Here is a 15,724-nt window from a genome sequence, read left to right as displayed (position 1 = left end):
AACACATTATTGACACGTTAATATTGACAGCCCAAATATATATATATATATATATATATATATATATATACATATACATATACATATACATACATATACATATACACATACATATACATATATATACACACACACATACACACACTCTTTCATATATACATTACATACACACACACACTTGTCACATTTTCACACCACGTTTTTGTTCTCTTCGTTTTGTTTAAGGGGGTTGGACAAATTTGCAATCCACAAATTTGGATAGTGGATCACAAAGGTTAAAGTAAAAATTATATTTAAGGAGATATTGTTTAAGATATCAACAAATGACAGGTCGTTAAAGTTCTTCCACTCCAAACGTATTCATCTTTGTTTGAGCATATTGCCCTGAAACCCAGACACAATATGGAAAAGAATCTTGGATGACCCACTTTTTTCACCTTTTTACAACCCCCTTCATAGGATTCCAACATCAAAAGCAATATACCAACCAGTGAAAGAACTCATCCCTACCTGCGTGTAATATCCTTAGATGAGTAGGTGGAGGACATTTTGCACTCAAAGCCTAAGATGAATGTGGGTGACATTGACTTAAAAAGAGGACACAATCAGTAAACTAAATGTGAGTGAGTGGCCCCTACTCTTCATTTCTCTGTGACGACAATGCTTTAAAACAAGTAAAAATAAATAAATAAATAAAAAGACAAGAAATGACATGATTTGATTATACTGTTCTGTTTGCTGCAAGTGTTCCAACTGCCTCAGTCCACAAAAGTCACCTTGTCTTGCTAAGGGTATGGAGATAAGAGATTTTGACTGTGCTTGGCATTACATTAGTTTAATACATTCATATACATAGAAAATGAAGAAAATACCAAAATACACAGTTTGGGGGCTTATCTTTGAAAGGAAAAAACAAGAACACTAAGAAGGTTCCAGGTGAGGGCTGACAAAATTCAGAGCTCAGTGAATATCTTTTACAAGATACCTGCTCTTGTATTGTGTGGCTGACAAGCTGGAGCCTGACCTTGCTCTTATTAAAGGTAGCATCATCTTTGTTACCAGGAACATGTAATCCTAAGAAACAAATGACTTGCCAGTGGTTTAGAGTCCTTTGGGAAGCAGATTTATAATTAGCAGCCACTCACTTAGATGACCACATCTTAAAGGCATGAGCACAACAACACACACACTAAGTGATAATGGATGCACTACTGATGGATTTAAACAAATAAAAAACATCATTACATCCCTTGTGGTCGCCTATGGATAGATCTTAGAGGCATCTTATCTGTTTGAGACAATACTCAATTCTTCTCGTCAAACCCATGCAAAGGCAGACGTCAACCTATTCTGCTCTCAAACTATCATTTATCACACTTAACCACAATTACTTAAGCCCATAGGATGCAACTCTTTCATAATTTTTGTTGAAATATGCCTCAAGACAATTTAATATGGAGAGATGCTCTCAAAATCCTGACTCACTGGTCTGGTAGCAATACAGAGATATTCCTTTGCACTGAGACTTCAAGCTAGCATTAGATCTTGGTAGGTGCAACAATGGCTGACTGACATTGTTCAGCAAGCTCTTGATTCCTGCATTACCTGGCACAATGAACAGGATGACGATTTAGGTAAAGGGCAGGGCCAAGTGTAAGAGAGAAGAAAGAGGAAAGGGTGGAACGGGTCTGCAGTGAGTTGCTTTTCAGTCTCAAACTAGGTCTAGTGCTGTAGTGTGTTTAAGTGGGAAATGTCCTGGGTCAGCAGCACCACCCTGGCATGTGACTAGAGAGGATTTTGAATTTGCCATACCACACCCTATATATTGTTAATAGAATCTTAGAAGCAGCATTCATTCATCAAAGGACTGACCTGCAATGAGCAGTAGCATTACCGCTCTCCAAGTGTAAAAGTGAGGTAGGTTTGTCCATTAATATGTGTTTACCACTCTTTTTAGATTATTTAAAATGGTACTTAATGCAGAATTTAACTATAACTTAGATGGGTAAATAGGACCTTTTCATATTTTCAAAAAAGGGGCAATTGCAGAGAAAATTGCCAACTACTGCCACACTTTCTGGTCTACAATTTTAACAGCCTGACAACAGCAGATGGTAGAAAAAGTGAAATGCAGACAGACGGATGAAAAACTAAATCACTTCAATCATGCTCCATCCCACAAGCCAAAACCCCTACTGTAAATAAAAAAAAAAAAATAATTTTAGAAAGATGTATCCCAACTCTCACAATGACACAGGAGTTATCGGTATCATTGTTATTTGCTGGCAGCATAATTCCCAATCAGTCTGAGATACATTTCCAGTTTATTTCATCTTTTTCTTTTGGAGTAGACACAGCTCATGGGGGAGCTGATAGCTGTTGCATACTTATCTGTTTTCTAGATGATACCTGTTTTAGATTATGTGCAGACAAAACAGTGCAACCTTAATTCACTGAAGCAAGGTACCTTCGCAAATGACCAAGTGACTAACAGAAGTATCTCTACTGTACCTAACAGAATAAACAGGTAGTGACAAACTTATTTTCCCAGCCAAACAACCAAGGCAGTATATCTGCAGCTGTGGATCAGCAGTCATGCAGAGTCCTCAGATGGCGCCGTTGACTTCCACTGTCTGTTCTCACAGTATGGGCTCTTTTAAGCAGGTTTATTTGGTATCACTCCAGATTCATTATCAACCCCCATAATGTTAGTTAAGATGTCTGATACGCTTAAAAACACACTAAACCCCCCACCCACCCCCTATCCTACCAAGCAGAGATCAGTACAGGGCAGAAACTGGCAAAACATACAGACTGTGTGCTGGTGGATGGACTTGGTATAGTGAATTGCTGAACGCAATTGCTGCAGTGGGTTGATGGGGGAACTTGTGGTGCAAACATGGAAAAAAAAAAAAAAAAAAAAAAAAAAACAAAGAAAAAGGTAGGAGTGATTTTTAAAGAATTAAACTAGAAAGCAGCTGCATAGGTTTCCATCTCAAAAGCCAGATGACCAAAGAAATACCACTGAGTCCACCCAGAGACACCTGTGGTGTAGAGTTTAATTAATACTCCAACATCAGCCTGAACTAATTATTATTTTTGTTTTTTGCCTTCTTCATCTTATTAGATCTATCCTGATGTAAATCTTGCTTTTTAAATTTTGAAGTGTTCTCTAAGTACATTTCGTGTACCATTTTCAGAATTTCAGAAGTTTACTGCAGTTATGTGACGTAAATGATGGCATGTGAAATAGAACAATGTGTTTGTGTATTAAAATATGTTAATGATGAGCAGAAAAGGTTGGGTGTCAGTAGTGATGTTCACACATCTTACTTAAAACTTCTGAGTAAGAAACCAGTACAGTGTCAGTATCAAACTAGCACAAATTTGACACCACCTCTCCAGCTGATGTTAGTGTGTGTGTGTTGCAATTTTTTTACACAACAGTGAACTGGTATTACTCTAACGAGGAAAGCAACAGCCATGATATAAGACATGGACATAATGTAGACATTAGGTGACTCAGAAACAGCCTCTCAGAAGACTAGTAACTAAATATGCCGATGCCTTTATAGTTTTTTAATTTTTTTTGTGGGTTTTTTTGTTTTATCCATAAGACACCAATACACTCAGATGAACTGGATCATCATATTTTTCTCCCCTACCACCAAGTCCGATACCTACCTAAATTTAGTATATTTGGTCATACAGAGTTGTGCTCTAAATCCAGTGTTCTTTTTCAATTTAAACCTCATTGTGTAGAATTTACTGGGAGCATATTCAGTGTTACTGCTAGTAACACAAGGCACTAACTGCACATCGCTGTTTCAGATTTTCACATACCAGCACACAATTGTATTGTTCTCCACAACTTATGAAATTGTACTCTTACCGTTTCTTAAGTTGTCTAAGAAACAGCTGTATCTGCTCCTGTACTAATCCATCTAGATGATGGGCTTAGAGACTCATGACATATTTGTATGAGAATCAGTACACTTTAATAAAAAAAAAAGTGCATGTGAGAGTCAGTCATCTATAATAAAGCTATTTACTAAAATAATGTTTATCCTGAGATAGTAGCCATGCTTGCTAGACGCCAATGAATAAAATGTCAAATGTAGACTGCTTTTCAGTAGGTCAGGAGGACTTTCAAGACAATTTGTTCATAAACTTTAAGTAAAGACAAACAGGGAGGGAAGGAGTAAACTTAAATCTAATGAGCCATTAGGGTAATTCAGATGCTTGCACGAAAAAAATAAATTTGGTTGATGAACTCCTGGACGTCTGAATATTTTGGTATAGCTCATTGAAAAGAAAAGTATCTCTATATTGATTATAAGAGAACAAAAATAGTTTGACGATGTTCACAAAAACATTAACAGAGAGAATTTAAGTCTCCTACCAGTGGAAGTCTACTGCTCTGTTTGTGCCATCTCCAACTCTGTCATGGTTTCCATGAGGATTTGTCCAAATCTGAAAGAAGACAAGCACTTAGAAAGTTTGCAGAATGCACTGTACATCTGTCTCTCCTATAAATCCAAAGCACGGCATAAAGTTCACCAGAAATGTTTAAGGAACCATTTGGCCAGTAGAATGAATTAAGTTAAAATTCTCCTCTACAAAGTCAGTATCAGTGACACAGCAGCAAGAGGTATACTTCCCAAAAAAAGGCCTAAACCTCTGTACTCTAACTGAATGACAGTTGGATGGTGCGTCAAACCACTATCCAATCTGCCACCCTAATGGTCAAAACTGAAAGATAGGTTTTGGATTATGTGCAGAAATGTGCTGACAGTGGGATGCGACCCTGGCTGCTTATTTGTAACAGCTGGCTGAACGCTAGATCCACAGAGAGCGGTTATGAGAAGACTAACAGTTCACCAACCAACACCATCCGCTTGATTTTACCACATCAACTTCCTGGCTTCCCCCTCAGTGGATTATCCTCCAGCCAGGTCCTCCATACAACCCCAGCCTGGGAATAAATAGTCCTGGCTCCAATTTCACAATGTAATCAAAACAGTGGGCTTTGTGGGAGCACCCAGAGGCCAGAAACCTGGCAGAGTAATGGTTATACAGAGCATGAGGACTCGGGGAGAAGAAGCAAGGAAGGGGGATTAGGCCTTAGTTTATGTAACCAAGGTCAACTGGAGAAAAACACAGTTATCCTTGAAGAAGGCAAAAACAGTAAAAGCACAAGGGAGGAAGGCTGGCCAAGAAAACGGAAATATAAAAACAAACAGATATAAGTCACAGTCGGTAGGCCTCGGTTCGCATGGCTTAAGCTTCTGGTTTGGTGTAGGGAGTAATTGAGAGCAACCACTGACACTTTAAATAGCTGCTGAATGTGGTTGGATGCAGTTTAGGGGAAGTAAACTTGACACCACAGGAGGAGGAAACTCCAATCTCATGAGCCATTTGTGCAATTCAGATGATTGAAGGAAATAGTTTAAAACCTTGAGTGGTCACCCCCTAAATGCATCTGTCTAATTTGATGGCCATCAGCCATGTATAAAATCACCTTTATAATGATTATGAGAAAAATAAATAAATGTACTATTCCTGTGGCTATCTGTACTTCTTTGCAGAAAACATAAGAGCAAATAGAGAAATCTCTTCTACTACTAGAAGTCTATTGCCCTTTTCTTGCCATTTAAAATTGTTTCATGGTTCTCTAGAGAATTTGCCCAAACCTGAAGAAAGACAAGCCTTTTGAAAGTACTGAGCAGACTGTATATCTTGACATCCTGAAGTATACTATAAATGGTCTTTGACAAACCATAATGTGGAGATAGATGATGATAGCAGGAGCTGGCAGATGAAAGGTTATTAATAACACCTGACATTGTCTTCTTAATTCATTCTACACAAGTAAGGGCCTCTGCTCCTCATAGAAGGAAACTATTATTTAGTACAATGACAAAGACATTATCAAACAAGTGAAGAGCCAGCACACAAGTCATCTTTTAAAAGTTAGACAACTGGCTGCACAAGCCAGCAAGTCAGGAACTAAATAAAACATGGCCTTGAGCCAACACTTTCACAACACATACTTAATGGTAATCAAAAGGCAAGGGATAGTTTGGAGATCACTGGAAATGAAAATGTAATTTAATAAACCAAAAACTATGACTGAGGCTTTAGGTTTTCTCTGAGAAGGAGTGTCTGGTAAGTGTATTATAAATTCAACAGTATGACATGGTTAAATTAGGGCCGTGTCAAATATTGAATTTTATATGGCATTGCGATAAGATTGGAGTTAATATCAGTGCTAAAATTTTTTTACTGAGTATGGACAGCTCCTCCAGCCAATCAGGCAGCGCAAACATAAGACTGAGCAGCAGAGGCACAAGTTTAGCACGTGTTTATGGTTACACTTCACTTGCGATATAACAACTCATTCCAGCATTATTTTGACAGAAAGCACGAACAGCCAATAATAATGAAAATAGTGCTGCTGAACCAATCATAGCTGGAAGAGAGTTTGAGCATGTCAGTTAGGTTGACGCACAGAGCATGGATGAGCAGCCAGCAGCAGCTCACATGCTAATGCTTGGGCTGCTGTAAGCCATTTTTTGTTGTAAGCCAGTACATCAGGAGTGGTGCCTGATTAAAGAGAAGTTGAACAGAACAGGACCTGTCCAGGGTGTACCCCTGCCTTCCACCCAAGAGAGAGCTGGGATAGGCTCCAGCAGATCCCCGTGACCCTGAGCCAGGAAAAGCGGGTATAGAAAATGGATGGATGGATGGATGAACAGAACAGAAAATGTGGACGACAATTTGACTGTCAGAGTTAACGATGAAAACACCCAAACAGACAAAGCTCTGGGCTCAAAAGATGAGAGCATTGTTGAGAGCAAGGGTCTGAGGACTTTAGTAGTGTGGAGATATTTCGGATATTTAAAGTCCGACAGGAAGCAGAATGGCATGCACTGCAAATCACAGGTGTATATTTGACAAGAATATATTAATGTTCCAATAAAAACAGAAGATACCACTAACCTTTTTTACCACTTGAAGCAGTGCCATCATCTAGAGCACATAAAACGCAAGACTTTACAGTCCCAAATCCAAGCAAGTGTTGGTGGTCCCTAAAACAACAGTGACACTTTCTACAGCAGTGCTTTGGTTTATATCACCATATATATTGATAATGACGGATATGAAAAAAATGACCATGATGAGATTATTTTCCATATTTTTCATTATTTTTCACTTTTGATTACATGTGCGTTGTCCAAAAGATGCAATAATGCAATTTGCTCATTTAAGAAGGCAGTGTGGGCATTAACAGCACATTTAGCAACAGTACCATTCAACTTACAGTCATTCGTCTGGTCATAGACAATAACTGGCACTATAAGCAGTTTTAATAACAACAATCTGAGCCAAAATTATTGCATTGATGCATTATTTTTGATGCATTATTTTTGAATCAAATCATGCACCTCCGAATCAAAATGTGTCATATGAATACCACAGCAGGTATGAAGCTGGACAACTTAAAAGTTCCTGCAGGGACATTCATTATTCATAGCTTCATAGGAACAGTAAGGATTACAATGTTTGATTGAAAGATGTTCATCCTCTGTGCATTTACTATTCAAGGAATTAAGTTGACCTGTTTCACACATTGGTTCATCAAGTTGATCAAATACGCTGCAGATAACCGATCAAAGAGTCTTTGCTTTGAGAATTTTCATGAAAAAACTTGTTTTCCTGAAAATAGGAGTAGTGAATTCATGTTTCTTAGCTAATAACCTTTGTGACACAAACCAAAAGAAAACACCTTATATAAGAGAACTCAACAGCACCTAGGTGCATTCTCTTGTGTTAAGGGTGCAACTTGAACCTGGATACAATAAGCCATAATGGTCCCTTTGTGGTCTTGAAAGAGGATTGTGCCAATTTCAACCAGGCTTCCCATTGTTAGGCTGCATTCAAACAGACTTCACTCTGGGAAAATATACACTGCTCTTCTCATTCTTCTGAATGGGGGGAGGTGTGTGAATAGTGTGTAAAAACATTTTTATCTGGTTCAACTTTCTCTACAAGGCAACATCACATCATCTGCACTGAACCAATGACATACATGCAAGCACACATTCCAAGTGGATTATTTTGGAATAGGAGCTGTATTTCTGCTGTTTACCTCAAGATTACCACAAAAAGATAAAACCCTTGCTATCCAATAACTTTCCACAGATGTGGAACACTGTCTGTGGGTATTACAAACTACTGCATTGTTGTTTTGCTTCTTTTAAGCACAATTCAGCTCCTCCAACTAGACTTCCTAAAGTATATTTCATTGTTTTACCAATACATGACAAAACATTCCCACTAAAACAGCCCCCTGCAATTTTTCATGCAGTGTAAAATATTTGTGTCAATATGACCATAGGACAGTGACAAAACTAGTGACACTGCAAAGTCACTTTTGCCAAAACCAACAAGTCACTGGCCAAAAAAGCAGGCAAACCAAAGCCCTCCCCTTAATCTCCGTAAGGAGAGACATTGGACTCAGATATTCTCTGAAACGTTAACTGCTCCAGATACACAAGGACCTTTGACAGCAGCAAGAGGGACCAGACTCAGCTCAAATCAGGTCAGATTAACATGGAAAAGAAAAATATTAATTGCCACAGCATGGCAGGAAGCATATTAAGCAACAAACTATCGCAGAAAGAATTCTCATTAGAAAACAGACTTTCCAAGCATTATAAAGTCCCAAAATTAGTGTGAGCTTTCACCCTTGCCTTGGCAATTGTTGCGAATGTTGGTACACATGATAGCAGCGAAATGTTTTTTTAATTTTATTTGTTCAGTGGTGATGAAAAAAATACATCAAAAAATGCTGCTCTTCATATGAGGAAATGACAAAGCATCACCAAAACCAACAGTGCCACAATCCCTGAGGTTGTTAAGCCTTAAAACTACCATTGACAATGTGCCTTTGGCTGCTGCTGCTCTGTAATTAAATACCAGAAATTTCTGTTTTTTCCCCTCTGTTTTTTGGAAAGTATACACAGGGTCTAAATACAACTCCTGCCCAGCCCTCTTAGGCTTTTTGGCACAGGGCTGACGCCAGCACACTGCTGCATTCCTCAATCCACATCTGGTCATTCCACCTCAGAACAAAGGTTAAACCAACAAATCACAGGGCAGAGAAGGCACCACTGGTGTCGAACTGAAAGTCACATGGTGTTGTGGCCCCTGAGAGCCAAAGGTAAATGTGCTGCTGAATCCAAAGACTAGAAATCAGCCTGCTGATCAGATTGGGCATCTCTTTCCAAAGCTTAAAGAGACAGGATGAATGCTTTTTAGCAACAAACTGCATTGTCACATAGTACATGACAAGCAGCATACTGTCTCTACAGACAGTAATTTGCAATGCGATGCTAAAGGCATCTAAAAACGATAAAACCCATCACTGGAATCTTACATCACTTGGCACACATGGAATTTCTGCCAATTCCCCCAAAGTAGACAAAATTTTTTTTTTTTTTTTTTTTAAACTCAGTGGGGAAACCACAAAGGGGGTCATCTGCCTAATGTAATTACTAACGCTTTTTTAAATCTTAATGCATTCCTCTTCATCCTGACTGATTCATGCTTGCATTCCAGTAGTGAAATTTTTTTTTCTTTACATGTCAAACATTCCTATAAAATACTAACCCCTCACACCCCCACTCCCATTCCCCAGGTATAAACAAATTTTATAATTTAATCCTGTGTATTTAAATTGAATTTAACTCATAATTCATGTCTGTAAAAAACAAAAACATAAGCCATATATAGGTTTAAAATCTGTTACCCCCTTGACAGATAATTATAATTTATTATTTTGTTATATAATCATGTCAGTTAAAATAACCATGTACTGTATTCACTCAAAGTAATGGCTCAGATCTGGGAACAAGCCGACATCATCACAAAAAATACTAACAGGGCTAGACATCCAAAATTGTTGTGCATATGTTGGAAAACTACACAATAAAATCAGAACTGAGACACATGACAGCTTTGGAAATATTTTTACTATCTGTGCTTCTAAGCTTGGTTTGCCTGGTTCATATTTCTTGTACCAAGGGAATGACTTCTCTTAAATGTTGCAGTCTTTCCAAAACCCATAAACCTAGGGAGAGATAACCATTTGGACGCATGGGAAAGACTACTTAGGAGTCTTCTGTCACACTAGCAGCTCATAATAAAACTGAGGCTGATAAGTTACAATAACCAAGTTTTTTAGACAACTTAAACTTGATTTGACAATCATGCTATATTAAAAAAAGTAAAAATTACAGTTAATCAAGGGAGGAAAAGGAATGCCCTAATGTCATGATGATCCATCCAGAATTTGAGTAAAGTGCTTGACATTTTATTCATAATGACAAATGTCAACCGTCACGGTGTTACTAAATGATATGTCAGGAGATCACCAAAGTCCAAATGCATCTTCATCTGGGAATAATGAGTGTATGTCAGTCCAGCCCTTGTGGAATGGCACTGTGGACACATGCTGAATGATTTCAATCTGGACCAAAGTAGTGAGACAGACTGGCACTGCCATCTATAGAGGGACAACTCAACTTTTTGCACAACATAATGTATATGTACTTTGAAATGACTAAAAACCACATTTTTGAATCTACACTAAGTAATCCATAATGTACCATTATTCATGGCAGATCCATATTGACAAATTGAGAACATATCTTTAGACAAAACTGAACACTTTCACATACTCAGTTCAACGCTTCAATACCCTTTGGCGCTTTCTCCCATTCTTCCTCAAAGATTCTGCCAAACTATCAGACTGAATGAAAAGTGTCAGAACTGCCATCTTCAGGTCTTTCCCATCAGTTCTGTCAGACAGTCAGCGGTTTTACATGTACTTACACACATGGGCAAAATTGCTAGTACCTTTCCATTAAAGAAAAAACTCCCAAATAGTCACTGAAATAACTTAAAACTGACAAAAGTAATAATAAATAAAAATTTACTGAAAATCAGACATGTCTTTTGAATTGTGGTTCAGCAGAAACATTTAAAAAAAAAAAAAAAAAAAAAAAAAACTAATGAAACTGGCCTGGACAAAAATGATGGTACCCCTAAAAAAGAAAATAATTTGACCATGGGGACATGTTAAACTAATGTATGTCCTGTAATTCTGTAATTAGTATCACAGGTGTCTTCGAACTTGTAATCAGTCTGCCGAGGGTGAAAAGTCACTGTGCTGTTTGGTATCATGGTGTGTACCACACTGAACATGGACCACAGAAAGCTCAGGAGGTTAGAAAGTAAATTATAGACAAGTATGTTAAAGGCTATAAGACCACCTCCAAGCAGCTTGATGTTCCTGTAATTAAAGATGTACATTTTATTTACATGTTTAAGGTCCACGGGGCTGTAGCCAACCTCCCTGGATGTGCCCACAGGAGGAAAATTGATGACAAATTGAAGAAACGGATAACATGAATGGTAACCAAAGTTCCCTGAACAACCTCCACAGATATTAGAGGTGAACTCCAAGGTCAAGGTACATCAGTGTCAGATTGCACCATCCGTCGCTGTTTGACCCAAAGTAGTCTTAATGAAAGATGACTGAGGGTGAATCATAAAAAGTGAAATTGCAAGTTGCCAAAATACATATTGACAAGCCACAAAGCTTCTGGGAGAATTTCCTTTGGACAGATGAGACAAAACTGGAGCTCTATGGCAAGTCACATCAGCTATATGTTCACAAGAATGAAGCATACAAAGGAAAGCACACTGTACCTACTGTGAAACATGGAGGAGGCTTGGTTATGTTCTGGGGCTGCTTTGCAGGCATTTGGCACAGAGTGTCTTGAATCTGTGCAGGGTACAATGAAATCTCAAGACTATCAAGGCATTCTGGAGCCTTGTGCACACCAGTTTCATTAGTTTGTTTTTAATGCTTCTATTCAACCACAATTCAAAATCAGTGGCTGATTTTCATTAGTTAATTTTCAGTAAATTTTATTTTATCAGTTTTGACCATTTCAGTGACCACTGTGGGTTTTTGAAGGGTACTAACAATTTTGTCCACATGTGTAAGTATCCTGGTTGCTCAGAGACATCAGGTTCCATGGGTAATCTGAGGACCCATTTATATGCAAAAGATCAAAAATCAGATTTGTCCTCCACCCCAGAAATTTTTAGAAGCATCATTCATAGATTTGAACTGGATAATAGTAGAAGACAGGCAGGCAGACAGACAAAGGGGAGCTCCTTTCACAGTGCGTACGATCCGAATTGGAAACTACTTTTCCTATCAACAGATTTTTGTCAAGCATATGTACACTTATAAAATGTCACTGAGAAACTCAGTTAAGCATATTCATGTCAAAGAAATTAGTGTTTTCCAAGTAAAATCCACCTCAGGAAGTTAGTTTTCTCTAATCCCCTACCCCATCATAAACCAGCTCTCATTTACATGACAGGTAAGAAACCCGCTTAATCTTATTCATATAGACATTTTTCCCTGGTTGGAAAAAAAAAAAAAAAACGAATGGCGCTGCATCGATGGGAGTGTACTGTTTTTATTGTTCCATGCATCAGTGAGACAATGAAAAACAGTCCAGGAATTCTTGATGGAGGGTGAAATTTATGTCTTTAAATCTTATTAGAAACAGAAGCACAACACAGTGGCTTGTAAATTACATACCGAGTTTTACAATTGTTTTACCTTCGGTCATCCCAACCTTGAGGTAAACAGCAGAAATGCACCAATTATGTTGTATTTATCAGGAATGAAAACTTGCATCTTTGTGAAATGAAGCGTTTCATTGCATAAAAAGTTCAACCAAATCCAAGTTTTTATTCCATAACTTTTTTTTCTTTTTTTTTTTCAAAATGTGATGAGATATTATCCTGTAACAATGCAGGCTCAACACCAATCTCCTGTACAAAAAGCCATTAGTGGAAAGGGTCACACTCCCTCTGGCCCTAATGTCAACTTACATTGTTCCATCCTCATGGTTTCTCTCCATCTTTGCAGTTGCAGCAGCCTGGTGTGTCCCTGCCAAGCACATTTACACATTTGCTGAACTCACAGTAAGAGATAGACAGTTAGTTTGTGCTTTCATGGCCACTAACAGTCAAACAGCTGATTATGAGTTTATGCTTCAATAATCAATAGCTGACAAATCTTCAACTGCAGTACCAGAGGCTGTGTTCATACAATATCATACAAACCTGAGCAAGGATTAAGTGTGAACTTGTTTTTTTACTTTCAAGTGACGCTTGATAATAACTCAGATATGCAGCACGAGCCCAGGGGCAATCAAGACATCTTCAAATGTCACTGTGCCAAACCCATAAAGCCTTGTTCAACAAGCCAGATGCTATCCACACAATCAGTGCAAATCACTGTCAGTGCCCTTTGAAAGATGAAATCCATTTAATTTGTAAAGGAAAAATATTTCATTTTGTCCAATTCTCTATTTTCAATTTACCTAAAAAACAAGTTTTGAACTGCAGTCATGAAACAGTCCCTGTGTTAAAATCTGCACACAAGTGACTGTCTTGTGTTTTGTCCAATTTGGAAACAGAGCCAGGCTGAGGCGTAACTCACTAGAGGGTTGTTTAATTTTAATTTCTTTTAATTTATGGGAGGAAGATCACATTATGAACATGCCGTTTCCACAACATTCAATCAACAGCAGCACCCCTGAAATACTGCCATCAGCACATCCTGAAAGATGTCAACATTTCTAATTCTGATGACAACCTACCATGACCTGGAAGACTGAGAATCACCACAGACAAACAAACACAGTCACTTTTATTGTGTTTTGTGATTAAAGATCATATAACAATCAAAAGCTCCAGGACAGTTGTTTCCAAACACTACAAAACCTCAACTTTTAGGCCAAAAATTAAATGTCAATCTAATTTTTTTTTCATTTCATTTCCACAACAACTGGGCAAACTCCATCTCCTGATGGATAGTGTAACATGATTAAAAGCTCCAGACCAGCCAGTTAATAAGGTGAGAATTTGTGATCTGTCAAATGACCACTGTAGTTTAGTATGACTCAAGTCCACCTGCATTGTCCTGCTGCTGTAAATACTCAAATGTCTGTTAATTTGCTAATGACCCAACAAATGCATTAATTCTTTTTGGTTTCATTAATGCAGCTCGGTAAAACAGACTAAGAATTCTACTTCTTGCAGATCATGATTTCTAATTCAAATTTAATGAAAAGTATTAAAAAGCAAACATTCACAAATGAAATACACCACAGACAGCGTATGAGATGTAAATGAGGCCACTAGATTTGGATTGCCTTCTACTATGCAGGACAATGGGCCATGGGGTTGTTATAGTAATCAGCTTGTTGTCTATGATCAATAAGCCACAGAATAAACATGTTTAATCAATAAGAGTCTGTAGAGAACAGGGTCAGTCCCTATAACATCCTCCGTATGGTATAAAATATAGAAACAGCTAGCAGGCATCTGGGATTTAGAGGGAACATTTTTAATCTAACATTCCAGTCTGAAGTACTGCTCATTCAACATGAGTTTTTGAAGATTATATATATTGATATTTACATTTATTATACTGACTGGTATGACTACCTGTCTGAACAAGGTGATTCAATCATCACATATATCAGAAGCAAGCGAGAGACCAAAACAAGAAATTAGTTTGATGAAGATTAGTTTATGCATGGTTCAACCCATCACACCAGTTTCCCACATTTCCTCACACATTAAGAAGTAATATAAAATATAAGATGATGCAAAAATGTTTCAGTTTCAAGGATCTGCTATAATTTCTCATACATGATAAAGAAAAGAGCCAAAGAGTTTTAGTAAAAACTAGTTTTGGATTTAGATTTTGTGCAATCATAAACTCACCACCAGGGGGGTAAGAGAATTAGGATTTAGGATTTCAGTATAAATTTAGCATTTGACAAGTGCAAAGGTCACTTTTATGATTTTTATAGGGGCTTCAAAGAAAGAAGAACTTGCAAAGGAGAAGTTAGCTGGTCATATTCTTTCAAATCCATAGATATTGTATCACCCATGACACAAGCTGTCTTTAGGAAAAGTTTAAGTGTAAGAAATTCAAAATGAAGTTACTTTTGTATACAGGGCAGTACCAGAGTTCTTCATTTCTGATTACTGTTGATAATTAGCAAACAATAACCATGACCATGAATTTGTAAATTCATTTGTAAGTATTTGTAAGTAAAATGTAAGACATTGTAAAACACCTTACACATCCATGGTTCCTACAGGTAATTTCACTTATTCTGGATGATTACACCTCTTCACAGGATTGTGAGGACATGTGGAGACTATCAAACTGAGCAGAGGTCTAATCAGCCAGAATAATGCAAAACACCAGTGGCGTCTTCAGAATCTGTAATTACAGGTTGCAGAGTACCTAACAATAAAGTGTGTGCAATGTAATTTAGACATTATTGCAAAATCTTTTTTCCAAGGTATTGTATTGTTAAATATATTGCACATAGCACAGCAAAGCAAATCCTTTGAGCTAAAACCTACCAGACCCTTACAAAACCAAGATAACAATAGACAATGTGCCAGTGAGAGCTAGGGCACATGATAATTATCAATCGACTTTAATTACTCCACTGGAAACAAACTAATGTGTTTCTGTAAAACATGGCTATAATTGTCAAAGAAGTAGTTTGTGCTATAAAACTTTTATTGCTCACATCACTGA

The 15,724-nt window shown here is 37.7% G+C and overlaps 1 protein-coding gene and 1 long non-coding RNA gene across 2 annotated transcripts in view; one reads left to right on the top strand and one right to left on the bottom strand.

Annotated features, from left to right (window-relative positions):
- Positions 1-15,724, bottom strand: part of plxnb1b (plexin b1b) — a 112,255-nt gene that overhangs the window by 74,114 nt on the left and 22,417 nt on the right. Inside the window, exon 2 of the mRNA XM_026306651.1 lies at positions 4,403-4,473. The gene's annotated coding sequence lies outside the window, so the exon portion shown is untranslated. The remainder of the gene's footprint in view (positions 1-4,402; positions 4,474-15,724) is intronic.
- LOC113130219 (uncharacterized) lies at positions 8,539-14,526 on the top strand. Its single transcript, XR_003295673.2, has 4 exons — positions 8,539-8,605; positions 11,181-11,292; positions 11,398-11,481; positions 13,022-14,526. It is a non-coding gene; the product is annotated as an uncharacterized LOC113130219 (long non-coding RNA).

This window comes from Mastacembelus armatus, chromosome 5, assembly GCF_900324485.2.
Source record: "Mastacembelus armatus chromosome 5, fMasArm1.2, whole genome shotgun sequence".
Classification (NCBI taxonomy): Eukaryota; Metazoa; Chordata; class Actinopteri; order Synbranchiformes; family Mastacembelidae; genus Mastacembelus; species Mastacembelus armatus.
The sequence above is the reverse complement of the archived record's forward strand: the minus strand, read 5'-3'. Positions and strand labels throughout refer to the sequence as shown.